This window comes from Eucalyptus grandis, chromosome 3 (assembly GCF_016545825.1).
Source record: "Eucalyptus grandis isolate ANBG69807.140 chromosome 3, ASM1654582v1, whole genome shotgun sequence".
Taxonomy (NCBI): domain Eukaryota; kingdom Viridiplantae; phylum Streptophyta; class Magnoliopsida; order Myrtales; family Myrtaceae; genus Eucalyptus; species Eucalyptus grandis.
In genome coordinates, this window is record NC_052614.1 from 63,075,967 (window position 1) to 63,094,783 (window position 18,817).

At 36.3% G+C, this 18,817-nt stretch overlaps 1 pseudogene; it reads right to left on the reverse strand.

Annotated features, from left to right (window-relative positions):
• Window positions 1–310: 310 nt before the first annotated feature.
• LOC104440360 lies at window positions 311–1,479 on the reverse strand (annotated as a pseudogene).
• Window positions 1,480–18,817: the final 17,338 nt, after the last annotated feature.

Sequence of the window (18,817 nt, forward strand, 5' to 3'; positions counted from 1 at the left end):
AATAAGAGGCTAAAAGATCTTCAGATCATTGGCATTCACTTCCCGGTAAGTTCTACAAGGATCAATTGTCAAGTCCTCGATGGGAATACTCAAGTGATGTCACAACCTAACTAGTAGTCTTATGAAATTACTCAAGGAGACTTCAGTACCATCTCTTATTTACTAGTCACAGCCACACAACTCGGCTCCTACCCTAGGCAACCCCACTACATCCATTGCTCATTAGTTTCCTCATTGATTCAAGCCTTGGCTCTTTCCCTTGAAACTTTGTGGCTACATGGAAGTAGTCCCCGAAGGCATACTTCTCCGATTACAGGAGCTTTGTCGCTGGCGAGATGATGGCATCATCCGTGGGATTGTAGAACGTGGCCATAGAGAGCCGGCTCCCATTCTTCTTAGCCATGACATGGTGCAAAACGCTCTTGTACTGCCCATTGCTCACCACCTCGAGTTAGTCCCCGGTGTTGACGCATATGCTAGCGTAGTTGGACCGCAGGATCGGCACCCATTGCCCTTCATGGAGGAACTCAAGGCCCGAGACTCGGTCATCCTGAAGCATCACTATGATCCCACCTACATCGGTGTGTTCCCGGAGCCCTAGTAGTCTCTCAGTGTAGGGGCATTCCGGGTATTTCACCACCTTCATCCCCACAGAAGGCCCATTTCTTCCTGAGAATGCCCTCTTTATGTGGTCCTTGCTTAGGCCAAGGTTCTCACAGATGAGCTCTGAGAGCTTCTCTGCTAGCTTTATCACTTGAGCGATGTACTCATCCATTACTACCCAAAAGGAATATTGTACAGAGGATTAGTCAGTCACCGGGTAAACATTATAGATACTAAGGTAGGTCGACTAAATTGATCCCCAATGCAATATGATGAACTCTAAGCGATTAATCTGCCAAATCACCTTTCAAACCGGTTCAGTATACCGGGCTTAGTCTCTTTACTGATTACTTAGTCACTACAGCAAGGTTGGATAATGAAAGTTCTCAAATGATTAAGAGCTGTAAACTTGCGATTGGGACTAATTTTCTCACGCACCGAAATCGTTCGAGAGGTTTGGGAAGTCCTCAATGTTCGACTTTGGGCAGTGCCAAATGAAGAAGGGCCATTCCTAGTCTAGATTAGGTGTAGTACTATTGGCATGTTCCAAGCATTTGGCAGTTTTTAACACATAGAAAGTTGCCTTCAAATTCTCCTCATAGTGGGTGTTAACAAAGCGCTTCACTTTCTCCATCAGTTCAGGGTCAATCCCAGGGTTCTTAATCTGCAAGAAAAGCATCATCAACATAATCATTTCTTAAGATAAGAGAGTGAATTGGGTTGATAAAAAAGATTGAAGTTCCTCGATGATGACAATGAATCACAAACTGTTACCTTGAAGCAACCCCATTTCTCACAAGCATGGTGAAGTATTGCCATTGTTTTGCTCCTGTTCTCACCACCAAGCTCACTCAAATATATCATAGGAATCTCCATGATTTCGCTTCCTCTTTTCTTTGTTGGAGAAAACTCTCTTATTTTGAAGTTGACAAAACGTTTTCATCAGTTGAAGACTTCAAGACTCAACTGTTACAGTCTGATGAACTCCAAACTCTACCGTTAAAGTCTGAAGACTGTGAGACTCGAGACTTAAAGTTAACCCACACTAGCAATTTCTAGACGAACGAAGAGAAGTCTTATCTAGATGTGAGTTTATCTTTAAGGGTTTGGTTCGTATGGTTTATAGAAGTTATTACGATTGGAGATAGCACATCGAAATCAATTATTCTTATTGGAATCAATTCGGATAATTAAGATATGATGAAAAGCGAAGTATACTTGGAATGTTCTACTTATGGAAACCTAGATCCTAATTGTATGGGCGAGCATGATTGGTGGGCTATCATCACATTCCTTAAATAACTCAAGATTTCCTTGATTGATTCTGTCCAATGGGTAGATTGGAAGAACTCATTTAAAAAGTGCCAACGGTTATAAAGGCATGAAAAAGTATATAAGAAAGACGCTTAAGTTATTCGAGTGTGTGCGTGAAAGAAAAATTCCAAAGTCTAAAGCTCTTAGTTCTTTGCTATTTCAATTGCTGAGCTCAAGTTGAACTCAGAAGATAGATCAAATACTTGCAAAATCTTGAGGAAGTGTAGTAGAGTTTCTACACTGTGGAATCAAGAACGTGAGGCTGTAAAAACTCTTTTGATTCTTAGTGAAATCCAGCCAGTAGGCTGTCAGTGCGAGAGAGTGGACGTAGGCTTAGTCTAAGCTAAACCACTATAAACCTTGTATTACAATTCTCTTTCTCTGAACTCTTTACTTTGATTCATCGTTTTATATAACTGTTTATAGTCTTTTATGTCTTCAGATTATTATCCTCACAAGACGAGTTAATCTATTAAATCTTGTAAAACTTCCTAGTACACCTATTCACCCCCTCTAGGTGTCCTTACTAGCCATTTCATTTGGTATCAGACCTTGTGTACTCATTTAATTGAAGTATTTTTACTTTTGAGTTAAAGATTTATGGCTAGTATGTTAGCTCCAGAATTGGTTGAAGGCCAAAGTAACACTAGACCTCCTTACTTTGATGGAAAGGAATACAGCGTATGGAAAAACAAGATGAAAGCATTCCTAAGATTGAAAGATCCTCTGGAATGGGATGTGGTAGAAAAATGAATCATTCCTAAAACTACATCAATTTCAAAAAGAGGAAAAGAAGTTACAGACGCAAGCGAGATGGCATAAGAAGAGATAACAAAGAGACAAGCTTTTGATGCAAAAGCAATTTACTCATTATATTGTGCTTTATCTCCTACTGAGTATAATATAATTTCTTCTTGTGAAACAGCCAAAGAAGTCTGGGATAGGCTGCACATTACCTATGAAGAAACTGATTGAGTGAAAGAAACAAAGATCAATATCTTGCTTGAACAATATGAAGCCTTCATGATGAAGTCAGGAGAATCTATCACTAACATGTTTAGTCGTTTTACACAGATTGTAAACGGTCTAGAATATTAGGGACATCCAATCTCAGGACCAATGAAGGTTAACAAATTGCTGCGTGGACTCTCCAAAGATTGGAATCACGTGAAGACTTCAATAAGGGAAACTCAAAGGATCATGCCGTTTTCTGTAGATGAGTTGGTTGGCACACTTCAATCTTATGAAGTGGAGCAAATCAACAAGGAAGAAGATCCCAAGGGTAAGAAGTCAATTGCTTTAAAATTTAATAATGACTTTGATGTTACAGACTTTAAAGATGATATGGACGATGAAGAGTTAGCACTTATGATAAGAAGGTTCAAGAAACTAAACAAAAATGGAAGAAAATTCATTGGAAAGAAGTAAAGCACTCAAAAGTTTCAAAACAAATCAACTGAGGATGATGAAGCCAACAAAAATGTGATCTATTTTGAATGCAAGAAAAATGGATATATCAGACCCAACTATCTTCTGTTAAAGAAAAAGAAGGGAAGAGCTAAGAAATACAGAAAGGCACTCAAAGCAGAAACATGAAGTGATACTGAATGCGAAGAAAGTGATGAAGATTATACCAATATCTGTCTAATGGCAAAATCATAATCAGATTCAAACTCTGAGACGGATTCAGATTCAGACTCAGATAGCAAAATCAAGGTAAGCAATTTAAAATTCCTACTAAACTCTCGAAATACATTGATGAACTTTATCATAGTCTCAAAACCTCTTTTAAAAGGATTTCCGAGCTAAAAATGGAGAATTCTACACTTAAGTAACAGGAAAATTCTTGCAAAGAAAAGTTTGAAAATCTAAACAAAAGTTTTGTTGTTTTAAAAGAAAATGCGGACTCTCTTTCAAAAGAAAATACATTTTTAAAAAAGGACATTTCAAATATTTCAAAAGGCTTTCAATAGGATCTGAAAAGTTAGAAAATATCCTTTCAAGACAAAGACCTTATTTTAACAAATTAGGCTTGGGAGTGATTTTAGAAACTATTCATCTAATTAATTTTCTATAAGTAAATGAAAGAATCAAACAAAGACTTGGAAATTTTTTTTTTTTAAAAACTATTTTCAAAAAGCCTTTGTAAAACCTGTTGGTTAAAGTGCTCAAAATATTCAAAATCCAACAGCTTAGAACATTTTGAGAAAGAATACCCTATGGTTTGAAGACTTGTTAAGAATGAATGGGCAAAGACTGTATATTGCACTACTTTTCTGGACCCAAGAAAATGTGAGTATCAAAGAAAGCTTGAGTTCCTTTTTTAATTGCAGTTCATTATCAAGAAAAATGTTAAATGATATTTGAATAGTGGCTGTTTGAGACACATGACTGGAGATTCAAGTTGTTTTATAAAACTTATGCAAATAAATGGTAAAAAAGGTCTCTTTTGGTGGAAACAGCAAATGAAGAATTGTTGGGTGCGGAACTATAAAGATTGTAAGTCTCACAATCAACAATGTTTCATTGGTGGAAAGACTAAATTACAATCTACTAAGCATTAGCCAATTATGCGACACTGGATTCAAAATCAATTTCCAAGAAGGAATATGTTCGGGAACTAGTAAAGATCTTTCTCAATCTTTTACTAGACGAAAACATTGGAACATTAATCTTTTGGATATAAAACCAGAAATATCTCAATGTCTAATATCGATTCAAGATTAAGCGAATTTTTGGCATCAAAAGCTTGGCCATGTCAACATGAAGCAAATCGCCAAGATTTCATCCAAGAAGCTTGTTTGTGGACTACCTAATCTGAAGTATAAAAAATCTGACTTATGCACACCTGTGTGTTTGGAAAACAGGTTAGGAGTTCTATTAAACCAATAAATCATATCTCTACTAATCGTGTTTTATAGTTTCTGCATATGGATATCTTTGGATGAACCAAAACTCAAAGCATTGGTAGAAAGAGATATTGCTTAGTAATTGTGGATGATTATTCTTGATTTACTTGGGTTTACTTTTTGACAAGTAAGTCTGAAACATTTTCTTACTTTTCAAAGTTTGCTAATAAAGTTCAGAATGAGAAAGGATATACTATTTCAAGCATACGGACAGATCATGGATATGAGTTTGAAAATTAAGACTGCCAAATTCTGTGATAAATCTGGTTTTCAGCACGTTTTCTCTTCTCCATATACTCCAGAACAAAATGGAGTTGTGGAAAGAAAAAATAGATCTTTGCAAGAAATGGGAAGAACTATTTTAATTGAAAGTAATATTTCTTCTCGTTTTGGGCTGAAATAGTTTCTACAGCTTATTATATTATTAACAGAGTATTCTTAAGACCTATTTTAAAGAAAACTCCCTATGAATTATTCAAGGAAATAAGCCAATTTGTTTCTTATTTTCATGTGTTTGGTTGCAAATGTTTTATTTTGAAAAATGCAAATGATCGAACTGGTAAGTTTGAAGAAAAATCAAATGAAGGAATTTTCCTTCACTACTCAACATCAAGCAAAACCTACAGAGTATTCAACAAGAAGACTCAGTCTGTGGAAGAATTCATGAACGTCAAATTCCAAGACTCTTTGCAAAATCAATTGATTCGGACTCAACCTGAAGAATCTAAATCTACTCCAGACTTTACAAAGTCTACCTCTCCTGAAGTGGCTCAGACCTCTGAAGAACAACAACAAACGAAAGTTGAAGAATCAATTGAAGTAGAAGATCAGCAAACTGTTAGACCGACCAGTAACTGGAAGCACAAGTCTACTCATCCCAAATAACTCATCATCGGTGATATTGATGAAGGAATTCGCACCAGATCCAAAAAGCAAGAAGAGTCTAGCACCGTAGCATTTATCTCTGAAATAGAACCCAAAAATATAGAAAAAGCTTTAGCTGACGAAAGCTGGATTGAAGTTATGCAAGAAGAATTCAGACAATTCAGTATTAATGATGTTTGAGAACTAACTCCAAAACAAAAGGTAAATCCATTATTGGAGCTAAATGGGTTTTAGAAACAATATGGACGAAAAAGGAAAGGTGGTCAGAAACAAAGCAAGACTCGTGGCCAAAGGATAAACGTAAGAAGAAGGGATAGATTATGATGAGACCTACACACCAGTAGCAAGGTTATAAGCAATTAGATTATTGCTTACTTTTGTCTGTTATAAAAATTTCAGGTTATTCCAAATAGACGTCAAAAGTGCATTCCTAAATGGATTTATCCAAGAAAAAGTCTATGTGGAACAACCTCCCGAATTTGAAGACCTAAAGAGACCAGATTCAGTATTCAAATTGAAAAAGGGCTCTATATGGATTAAATCAAGTACCTCGAGCATGGTATGATAGGTTAAGTAAGTTTTTAATTCAAAATGGTTTGATCAAAGGAAAAATGGATACTACTTTGTTTATTAAAATAGAAGGTAAAAACTTTTTACTTGTTCAAATCTATATTGATGATATTATATTTGGATCACCTAACGAAAACCTGTGCAATAAGTTTTTTAAGTCTATGTAGGTTGAATTTGAAATGAGCATGATGGATGAACTATCTTTCTTTCTCGGATTACAAGTGAAACAATTAAAGGAATGAATTTTCATTCATCAAGAAAAATATGCAAAAGATCTCATTAAAAAATTCGGATTGGAGAATTGCAAAAAGATTGAGATACCAATGTTAAGTTCTTTGAAGCTGGACAAAGACAAATGAGGAAAGAAAGTTGACCAAAAGCTTTACAGGAGCATTATTGGTTCACTTCTTTATCTTACTGCTTCTAGACTTAAAATTTTGTTTAGTGTTTGCATTTGTGCAAGATTTCAATCAGATCCCAAAGAATCTCATCTAAGTGCTGCAAAACGCATCATTAAATATGTTGCAACTACTTCAAATTTAGGTTTGTGGTATCCCAAAGAATGAGACTTTACCCTCCTTGGATATTCAGATGCAAATTTAGCAGGATGCAGAGTTGATAGAAAGAGTACTTCTAGTACGTGTCAATTGCTTGGAAACAAGACAGTATCTTGGTTCTCAAGAAAGCAAAGTACTGTAACTCTTTCAACATCGAAAGTAGAGTATGTGGCTCTTGAGAATTGCTGTTCTCAAATCTTATGGATAAAACAACAATTGAGAGATTTTGGAATCGAAGACTTGTGCACCGAGATCAAATGTGACAACACCAGTATAATTAATCTCACAAAGGATCCAATTCTTCATTCAAAGGCAAAGCATACAGAAATTCGACATCACTTTATTAGAGATCATATTCAAAATGGAGAAGTTATAATCTAGTTCATTGATTTAAAGAATCAACTAGCAGACATATATACAAAGCCACTGGAGAAAAACCTATTTGAGTCTATTCACACCAGACTGAATATCACATCTCTTATCTAGTAAAGTCTGAAGGTGCTTAAACTCAGAGGTAAAGTTCGAAAGTGTTTAGACTCAAAAGACCAAGAGTTACTGTTGAAATTCATCTTCTACGTTCTCACTCTCAAACCTTAACATTCTAAACTCCCATTTGCTTTCACTTTTACTCTCGATTAACCCAAAAAGTTCTCACATTTTCGAGCAAGTTTGAGAATTCCTTCCTTGAAGCGATAATGTCTTCAAAAATTTTTTCGAGAATCGCAAGTAGGGGACCACGTCACATGCTAAAGGGTCCTACTCATTTCGACTTGACCAAAGAAGAAGATTCTCCTCATCAACAACAACAAAGTAAGCAATAACATTCTCAACAGTATCAATCTCCTCCACCGCCTCAACTAAAAGAAGAAATAGTGGAAGAAATTGAACTTGTAAGAACGTTGAGACCTAATGTTGCTTTCACTTTTACTCGATTAACCCAAAAAGTTCTCACCTTTTCGAGCAAGTTTGAGAATTCCTTCCTTGAAGCGATAATGTCTTCAAAATTTTTTTCGAGAATCGCAAGTAGGGGACCACGTCACATGCCAGAGGGTCCTACTCATTTCGACTTGACCGAAGAAGAAGATTCTCCTCATCAAAAACAACAAAGTAAGCAATAACATTCTCAACAGTATCAATCTCCTCCACCGTCTCAACTAAAAGAAGAAATAGTGGAAGAAATTGAACTTGTAAGAACGTTGAGACCTAATGTTGCTTTCTCGCTTTACTCCAAGTTGAAGGAAGGAGGTACTGCGATGTCTTTGATTGATGAGTTTCTTAGAGAAAGAGGATTAAAAAATGAAACCTTATTTTTGCGAGAAATGGAAAAGTTAGGAGTTGCAGAGAAAGAGACGGCTGAAAGGACTTTTGCCAATTTTCCAAGTGACCCATGTTTTGGTACTATTAATCAACCACAAGAACAGGACAACGATGAACGATTGTTTGCACATTTTCACCTTTTCGACTGTTAATGCTGTTGGTGATGGAGCGAGCATTTTCCGCTCTAAGGAGCACAAGAAAGTTTATCTGAATTTGCTGAAAAGGGGGGTGATGAACTCTAGGAGTGTTGACTTTGATTTTCTCGATTCAATTAGAGTAAATTTGTGAGAGAAGTTTGCACTTCTTTAAATGGAGAAATTTTGTTCTGAATTTACAATTGCATATCCTGAACTCACAGCATACTTCTATTCGAATTTATCCTTTTTGGATGCAAACAGTTTCTCTTTCAAGGTAAGGGATAAGGAGTTTTTGGTGGATATGGACACATTAGCTGACATAATTGGGTTGAAAAGAAGTTGTTTCTAACCAATTAGCGTGTCCTTTGCTCATGCTACTTTGGAATTGGTATGAGATAGGGATGTCGATCACAAGATTTCCTATTTGAGGATGAATGCCTCAAATTTTACTGCATAAAATTGTGATCAACTGCATCCGTCCAAAATCTACATCAAAGACTGATATCTCTCGTTTCGAAGCAAAGCTGATGTATGCTATTAATGTTGGCTGCAAATTCTCTTTGCTTCACACCATCCTGTTTCATATGTACAAGACAGTGGTAAAAGACAAGGGACAACTCCTTTATTCTGCTCTTATCACATGCCTTTTTAGGCATTTTAAAATCCACATTCCCGCACCAAGATGTGTCTGAAAGAGCTTAATAGAGTGTTGGAGCGCATGAAGGAGAAGTCTCCCGTCAAGACGAAACAAGTCTCTACAGTGGCTAAAAAGAAAGGCAAGGAGCCCATGGATGCTCTAGCAAAGAAGAAGAGAACTCTTATCATACAGGATGAAGAAGATGAGGACGAGATGACTCTTTCAGCTTTAAGGAACTTGAAAAGTTTCGTCAACTTTCGTGAAACTAGAGAAGAGACTGAGTGAAGAGATGAAGAAAGAAGAGGAAGAGGAAAGAAGAGAAGAAGCATAAGAGGAAGAAGGAAGAAGAGGCTCGAGATGACTCTTTTGAGCCTACTTTGGCTGTATCCTTGTCAAGCAACTCTGAAAAGACAAGGAGTGGAATTTCTAGTGAGAAAACAAAAGAACAACATCACTCTCTTGCTGAAGCAGAATAGGAAGAATAATCTACTTCTCCTCTTAAAGGCACACAAACAAGGGGTGCTGCGGACAAACGAGGTATTTCTTCGCCTATTCTCACTACTGATGTTAGTTGGTCTACAGCAGGTCCAGATGATGTATATGCTTCTCTCCATCCATAACCATAATTTACGGAATTCACTCCACCTCATAGTAGACAAACTGCTGAAGATCCCTCCAATCTCAGAACTCCATGAACCAATTCGACTGGACCTAGTGCATTTTTAACTCATTCAGCGGATTTTTCACGCATAATGGATGTTCTGTTGGATTTAAATAAGGGTTAATATGGTTTGAACTATGAGATAAAAGATCTCAAAAAGGCTTTCTTGGCTACTTCAGTTTCATTGCAAGATTAGTTACTTACCCTGAATACTCAAGTGCAAGATCATGTGAAGGGTGAAGATTTTTAGCAACTGAAGGAGACTATTGGGAAGCTTGAGAAGATAGTGAGCTCTATGGGAGAATTCCAGTTTGTTCGCCTGCCCAAACAGCCTCGATTCAAACCCCATTATTTTCAAACAACTCTTTTTATTTATTCTCCACTTTTTGCTGTTGACAAAAAGGAGGAGAAGTTTGATGTAGATTTGATTTGGTTTGGATTATTAACTTATCTTTGTTTGGTTGTGGATTGGACCTTTTGACTTTAGACTATTTGATTTGATCTTTTGATGCTTACAGTAACTTAGGCTGTGACAATGATTATGGAAGGATAGTTATTTTGCAGGACTAACATGTTTTCTATGGTTGCAGAATCGTTATTATTCATGTCCTAATCTACTCATCCTTTATGAGATATCTTGTTTTGCTTAAGTTTTGTTTTGCAAGTCAAAAGTATTCAAATCTGTAGGAAAGTTTTGTCATAATCAAAAATGGGGAGATTAGTGGAGAAAACTCTCTTATTTTGAAGTTGACAAAACGTTTCCATCAGTCTGAAGACTTCAAGACTCAACCGTTAATGTCTGCTGAACTCCAAACTCTATCGTCAAAGTCTGAAGACTACGAGACTCAAGACTCACTGGCAATTTCTAGACCAACAAAGAGAAGTCTTATCCAGATGCGAGTTTATCTTTAAGGATTTGGTTAGTACGGTTTATAGAAGTTCTTATGGCTAGAGATAGTACATCGAGATCAATTATTCTTATTGCAATCAATTCAAATAATCAAGATCTAATGAAAAGCAAAGTATACTTTGAAGGTTCTATTTATGGAAACCTAGATCCTTATTATATGGGCAAGTATGATTAGTGGGCTATCATCACATTTCTTAAATAACTCGAGATTTTCTTGATTGATTCTATCCAACGGGTAGATTGGAAGAACTCCTTTGGAAAGTGCCAACAGTTGTAAAGGCATGAATGAGTATATAAGGAAGACGCTCAAGTTATTCGAGTGTGTGCGTGAAAGAAAAATTTCAAAGTCTAAAACTCTTAGTTCTTTGCTATTCAATTGCTGAGCTCAAGTTGTACTCAAAAGAGAGATCAAACACTTGCAAAACCTTGAAGAAGAATAGTAGGGTTTCTACACTGTGAAATCAAGGACGTGAGGCTATAAAAACTCTTTTGATTCTTAGTAAAATCTAGCTAGTAGGCTATCATTGCGGGAGAGTGGACGTATGTTTGATCTAAACCGAACCACTATAAACCTTGTGTTACAATTCTCTTTCCCCGAACTCTTTACTTTGATTCATCGTTTTATATATCTGTTTATAGTATTTTACGTCTTCAGATTATTATCCTCACAAGACGAGTTAATTTATTAAATCTCATAAAACTTCCTAATACACCTATTCACCCTCCTCTGGGTGTCCTTACTAGCCCTTTCATTCTTTACCTCTAAACTCTCTGTGACAAGTTTATTGAGATAGTTGATGGACCGGGCATATACATATATAGGGTTAGAGATGGGGGAAGTTCAATGAATTTTTTGCCTACATTTTTTGAGACTTCTAAGGAAAAGATAAGGAAAAGAAAAGGGTCTGGGTTGGGAAAAATACTGGGCGTCATCGTCGTACACAAGCGTGATTTTGATAGAAAGGCAAGTGGCTAGTCAAGAGCTGATCACCTGAAACAACATGATTGGCTGGATTTTGGGAAAAAGACTCATCTAAGTGACCCTAGGAAAAAAATTGAGTCATGATCCAAATCCCGCTATAATGACAAAAAGGCTTTAGCAAATAGATAGATTATGAACTTATTTCTCATGTCTATCATAAAGAAAAGCACAGGGTGGTCTTTAGGGTTATTGGGGACCAGTTCATTCAATCGAAGCGTTAGGGCTCACTTATTTGGTATTCATGCTTCGGTGTTCCCACCCCTCAATTGACTTGCTTTCTTCAGTTGGTTCAACCCAATTTAATCCAACAACAGTGAGCTACAACAATCGTTAAAGAGCCCAACATAACTAGGTTAAGAGATAATTGAGTATGCCACAAATTATTAGGATATCGGATATGCTCTGTAGATGGACCCTTATGCTATGACCAATGCCCTAGATTCTAGTTGGTCGTATCTATGTGTGTTCATGTGTTCTATGTCTTGTAAAATAAGCACTCTTCTTTTCGGGAAAGTATCAGGGAAAGCTCCACTCCGTTACAAAGTTCACCAAAGAGGTCAGATTTGCATCAAAACAGGAGTTCCCAAGTGTTATGTCCACTATGAGTGAAATCAATCAAATGGGACCTTATGCAAATCAATCAAGTGGTCGAGATATCTATTTGGAATGTTTGGTGTCAATTAAAATCAAGACTTTTCTTCTCCTTCTTCTTTTCATATTTTCTAACAGATTCATCAGGATTTCACATAATTAGTCAAATCTGCAGCAAATTAGGAGCTACCAAGTGTCATGTCAATGTGAGTTTGTTTTTCATCTTCCACCCATTGTTTGTGTTGGATTTCAAAAGAGCTTGTAGACTAGACAATGATTGAACATCTAGCAGGGTTGTTGAGTTTGGAATTATGACCACAAAACGTAAAATCAACCTAAGAGCATATGGGAAAGTAGAATTATGTAGGATTGAACCACCAACTTGCACCTTAGTTCATTCTTTTCAAAACTTAAATCCTTGGGCAATCCACACATTAGAAATTTGCACCTGGAAAAAAAGTTGGTAGCTCCCTAAATGAAGGTTACCTTACATTCTAATAATAATAATTATTAGCAAAATAGACATGATTTAAGGGAGAAAAATTATGTTTAAGAAAAGTGACTTGACAATGAGTCGCACTTTTTCCACTTCTCGTCCAGCTCAAACACTTTTTTTTTTTTTATAGTGTATTGTCCATCTTACCCATTGCTTTTTTCTCCTTTAAATGTTGTACTCCACATAGTCAAATGTAGGGGCCATGTGGGATCCTTTTTTGAATTTATTTCTTCTTTCTCTTCCACCTTTCTTTTTCTTGTCCCCGTTTGTGTTGAAGCGTATCCTCCAACAGCTCCATGCACACCAACAATTGGGCAATCTCACAAAGCCTCACAAGCTTCCTCTCTACCTGACCATCGTCCCTTAAAGCTCTTGGAATGTCTAGTAGAATCCCCTTATGCTAGCACGATCTTTTTCTTGATATAATTCTCTATGTTGATCTTTTGATTATTGCGATAATTTTTTAGATTTGGAATAGAATGATCAAGGTGCTTGAGCTCATGACTTGATTATTGTCAAGCCTTTTGGCTTTAGTGGTGTATTGGAGGCTTTGGCAATGGTTTTGCCTTTGTCTTTGTTTTTTTTTTGGGTTTTGGCATGATTGTATCTCCTGTAAAAATTCTCTTATGAGAAAATCAGGTAATGAATTTGAAGAACTATTTATAAATTCAATATCAAAATCGAAAACTGAAAGTTGGCTTACCATCTTGTAAAAATCTGTTTCGATGCAATATTCAAGACGTCTTTTTGTAGAACATCTTTGGCTAATTTGTAATCAATTCTCAAGAGAAATTTCTAGTTTAATAAATCTCATTGGAATTTTGATATGGATAAAACTAATTTCCTTTTTGATTGTAGAGTAATTTTGCTAGGTTGAGTTCTAATGTTTTAAGATAAAATGGACAACTTGTTCTTTAGTATTCTTGACCTATTTAAGAATACCGTCATATCCTATATATGAAACATCTGTTTCAACTATTTAGAAAGTAGATGGATCAGCTAGGTATATGCATGGTATTTCCTTAACATGAATACTTATTTGTTTGACAATGTTTGCATGGACTGAAGTCCATGGTGGAAAATCCTTTTGTAACCTTTAGTGTAAAGGTTTACAAAGAATATTTGTATTGGAGAAAAAATCTATAATATAATTGAGACTATCTAAGAATCTTTGCAATTGGATTTTGTCTTTAATCTCATCCTGGAATTTATTAGTAAATGAGATTGATCTTTTTTATGGGAATTATAGTGCCTAAATGGATATAATGACCTAGGAGTCTAACTTTGGTTTGGAAGAGTGCAATTTTAGTAGGAAATACTACTAAATCATTTTGTATGATTATTTTTATAAAGGTAGATATATGTTTGAAATGTTGTTCTAAATTGGGGGAGAAAACCAATACATCATCCATGTAGACCAGGATGCAATTTGAATAAGGATTGAAAATTTCATTCATGATTATTTGAAATTCTGAAAGGATATTCTTGAGACTAAATGGCATAACATTCCATTCATATTGACCAAAATAGACAGTAAAAGTTGTTTTATATTGATTCTTTTTATTGATTTGTATTTGCCAAAATCCTAATTTCATGTCAAATTTTGAAAATATTTTTTATCTACATAATTTGTTTAACAAGTCCTTTTTGTTGGGTATTGGATACCTTATTCATCTAAGAGTTGTATTCGAAGTTTTATAATTAATAACTGTTGACACCTAAATTTTTGCCCAAAAATATTTCATTCCGGCATATAGATTATCTAGGTGTTTAATATAGTGTTTTAAATGAAAGATGTTTTTCCTATAAAAAAATAATAATTATTAAAAAAGAAGAAATCAAAAAAAAAAAAAAAAAAGAGCAAGTTGGGGCCAATAATCTAAATGTGACTAGCCAAGCCCAGGAGATCAAATTGGAATTCAAATGGCACGTTGGGGCCAAAATGCAATTTCCAAAAGTTGAGGGACCAATTCGCAAATTTTGCAAAATGTGCGCCCAAGCCCTTAAATCATCATCTTGGTAACCAATTAAGTTGAAATTGAATTTGGGCCAAGTCAAATCAATCAAATCGAGCCAAAAAGACCACATTTGTATTGAATTGGGTATTTTTGGATAAGAAAATGACCAATTTTGAGGGACTTTCTTGCAAAATTGGGTGGGCACAATTGCGAAATCATTGGTTAGCCTTAAACCACACAATTTTCAAAAGGTTCTTGGTTATCCTTAAACCTTGCAATTTCAAAGGGTTCATGGGTTAGCCTTAAACCATGCATTTTCAAGAGGTTCTTGGTTATCCTTAAACCTTGCAATTCACAGGGTTCATGGGTTAGCCTTAAACCATGCATTTTCAAAAGGTCTTTGTTATCCTTAAACCTTGCAATTTCAAAGGGTTCATGGGTTAGCCTTAAACCATGCATTTTCAAAAGGTTCTTGTTTATCCTTAAACCTTGCAATATCAAAGGGTTCATGGGTTAACCTTAAACCATGCAATTCCAAAAGGTTCTTGGTTATCCTTAAACCTTGCAATTTCAAAGGGTTCATGGGTTAGCCTTAAACCATGCATTTTCAAAAGGTTCTTGGTTATCCTTAAACCTTGCAATTCTAAAGGTTCATGGGTTAGCCTTAAACCATGCATTTTCAAAAGGTTCTTGGTTATCCTTAAACCTTGCAATTTCAAAGGGTTTATGAGTTATTCTTAAACCATGCATTTTCAAGAGGTTCTTGGTTATCCTTAAACCTTGCAATTTCAAAGGGTTCATGGGTTAGCCTTAAACCATGCATTTTCAAAAGGTTCTTGTTTATCCTTAAACCTTGCAATATCAAAAGGTTCATGGGTTAGCCTTAAACCATGAAATTCCAAAAGGTTCTTGGTTATCCTTAAACTTTGCAATTTCAAAGGGTTCATGGGTTAGCCTTAAACCATGCATTTTCAAAAGGTTCTTGGTTATCCTTAAACCTTGCAATTCTAAAGGTTCATGGGTTAGCCTTAAACCATGCATTTTCAAAAGGTTCTTGGTTATCCTTAAACCTTGCAATTTCAAAGGGTTTATGAGTTATTCTTAAACCATGCATTTTCAAGAGGTTCTTGGTTATCCTTAAACCTTGCAATTTCAAAGGGTTCATGGGTTAGCCTTAAACCATGCATTTTCAAAAGGTTCTTGTTTATCCTTAAACCTTGCAATATCAAAAGGTTCATGGGTTAGCCTTAAACCATGAAATTCCAAAAGGTTCTTGGTTATCCTTAAACTTTGCAATTTCAAAGGGTTCATGGGTTAGCCTTAAACCATGCATTTTCAAAAGGTTCTTGGTTATCCTTAAACCTTGCAATTCTAAAGGTTCATGGGTTAGCCTTAAACCATGCATTTTCAAAAGGTTCTTGGTTATCCTTAAACCTTGCAATTTCAAAGGGTTTATGAGTTATCCTTAAACCATGCATTTTCAAGAGATTCTTGGTTATCCTTAAACCATGCAATTCTAAAGGGTTCTTGGATTAGCCTTAAATCATGCACTTTCAAGAGGTTTTTGGTTACCCTTAAACCATGCAATTCCAAAGGGTTCATAGGTTAGTCTTAAACCATGCACTTTCAAGAGGTTTTTGGTTATCCTTAAACCATACAATTCCAAAAGGTTCATGGGTTAGCCTCAAACCAAGCATTTTCAAGACATAATTTCAAAGGGTTCATGGGTTAGTCTTAAACCATGCATTTTCAAGAGGTTTTTGGTCATCCTAAAACTATACAGTTTACACGGTTAGTGGGACTGCCTTAAATCACATAGTTAGTGGATCTGCCTTAAGCCACAAGGTTAGTGGGACTGCCTTAAACCACAAGGTTCGTAGGACTGCCTTAAACCACATGGTTAGTGGGATTGCCTTAAACCACAAAGTTAGTGGGACTGCCTTAAAACCACACGATTAGTGGGACTGCCTTAAACCACACAGTTAGTAGGACTACCTTAAACCACAAGATTAGTGGGATTGTCTTAAACCACAAGATTAGTGGAATTGCCTTAAACCACAAGGTTTGTGGGGACTACCTTAAACCACAAGGTTCGTGGGACTGCCTTAAACCACACGGTTAGTGGGACTGCCTTAAACCACAAGGTTAGTGGAACTGCCTTAAACCATAAGGTTCGTGGGGCTGCCTTAAACCACAAGGTTTATGGGTATATCCTTAAATCACATTTTTCAAGGTATTCATAGGTACATCCCTAAACCACGTTCTTTACATTAAGCTTATTTGCATTTTCATTTTACTATTGTAAAAAAAAAAAACAAAACAAAACAAAACAAAAACAAAAACAAAAAATTAGGCGTCACCTTATCTTTGAAAGAAACCTCTTTGAGCTTCCTTCCAAAGAGGGGCAGCTGTTGACACCTAAATTTTTTCCCAAAAATATTTCATTCCGACATATAGATTATCTAGGTGTTTAATATAGTGTTTTAAATGAAACATGTTTTTCCTATAAAAAAAAATAATAATTAAAAAAAAAAAAAGAAATCGAAAAAGAAAAAGAAAAGGGAGAGCAAGTTGGGGCCAATGATCTAAATGTGACTAGTCAAGCCCAGGAGATCAAATTGGAATTGAAATGGCACGTTGGGGCCAAAATGTAATTTCCAAAAGTTGAGAGACCAATTCACAAATTTTGCAAAATTTGCGCCCAAGCCCTTAAATCATCATCTTGGTCACCAATTAAGTTGAAATTGAATTTGGGCCAAGTCGAATCAATCAAATCGAGCCAAAAAGATCACATTTGTATTGAATTGGGTATTTTTGGATAAGAAAATGGCCAACTTTGAGGGACTTTCTTGCAAAATTGGGTGGGCACAATTGCGAAATCTGGTCGAGATCTTAAACTAATATACATGAATTTGCTAATTGATCAAAAACCGCAGCCAAAGTGATGGATTAAAGCACCCAAACCAGCTGCCAAATCTCAGTCCACGATTAAGTCTTATTTCGGAGCTGCTAAGTAGGCATATTGGTGGCCCCACCATATCCCACTCAGCCGCCCATTTAGGTTGATCTTTGCACGTGATGGAATATTGTATATAGTAGTGCAAGTGGACGAAAATTAACTAGGGATAAGCTGCTGAAAGCACGGGAAAATCGCAGCAAAGTCTGTACACTCAATAGCTGCAGAAGTTAAAAAAATTGGCTAAGTCAGAAGAGTAGGTGAACCAGCTCAGTTGGCAAGCTTGGTAGGTGGACAAAAGACCGACCAAAAATCCCTCAATTCATGGGATAAGATCACTAAAGCAAGGTCTTTCAAGAGATGAGAGAAAAGAGATGAGAGAGAGAGGAGAGAGCTCGGAATCGATCCCCAAAGAAGCCCTCAGAAGCAACTCTAGAAAAGGGAAACCCAGAAATTCCAAACCGACCTAGAGAGAGAAAAGTGAGATTTTCACACCTGTGACCAAAATTAGCCAAAACTTTCAACTAGAGAGTGAAACTTCATTCAAAGATCTTTCCAACCATAGGTCGCACGTCCTGAATGGAGATCGGGAAGGCCTCCTAAAGCCCCCCGAAACAGTGCCCTCCTGGCGGGCCAAGAAAGTCCGAAAATTTTTCCAAGTGTTGAGACTGGTTGGTCACGAGTGAGGGAAAGCCAGTGTTTTTTGAAAATTTTGAGAGATAAATGAGGAAAATCTTGACTTTTACCCCAAACTAGAATACATATAGTTTGGCGTGGTTCAAGTTTTCCAACAAAAGACATCTTGAAGTCTAATGTTAGAGGTCAACGAAAACCTTCGTTGTCAGTTCTTTTTTTTTTGTAGATCTCATTTCCAGTTGAAGAAGCCAACTTCCACAGGCCCCCGAGGATAATTTTTCGGTTTCATCGACCAAGAACCACTTGAAAAGGAAACTAGAAAGTAAGGTAAGCATCCTAGATGTACTTATTTTCAAGTTTGAGGATGTTTTGATCATGAAAATCAAGAGGAAAACCAGCTCGGAAAACTGATTTCTGAGGCTGAAATTTTTCAGTGTTTGAAATCTCTTCAAGAGTGTTGCATGTGTGCTTCTTGGAGAGGTCGTTTTGATGTTGTTCGGTTGGTCATTCTCTATGATGTTTATTGCATTTGAAAGCTCATGTTATCTACTTTCACTCGGATCAAATAGTGTTTCCCTTAGATCTCGTATGTGATAAGTGTCGGGGCTTGAATATGGGCATTCAATCTGTTTGTTTGACTTGGGTTCAAACCCAGATTTGCAAAATTCGCTCGAACCTGCATATTGGAGGACAATTTC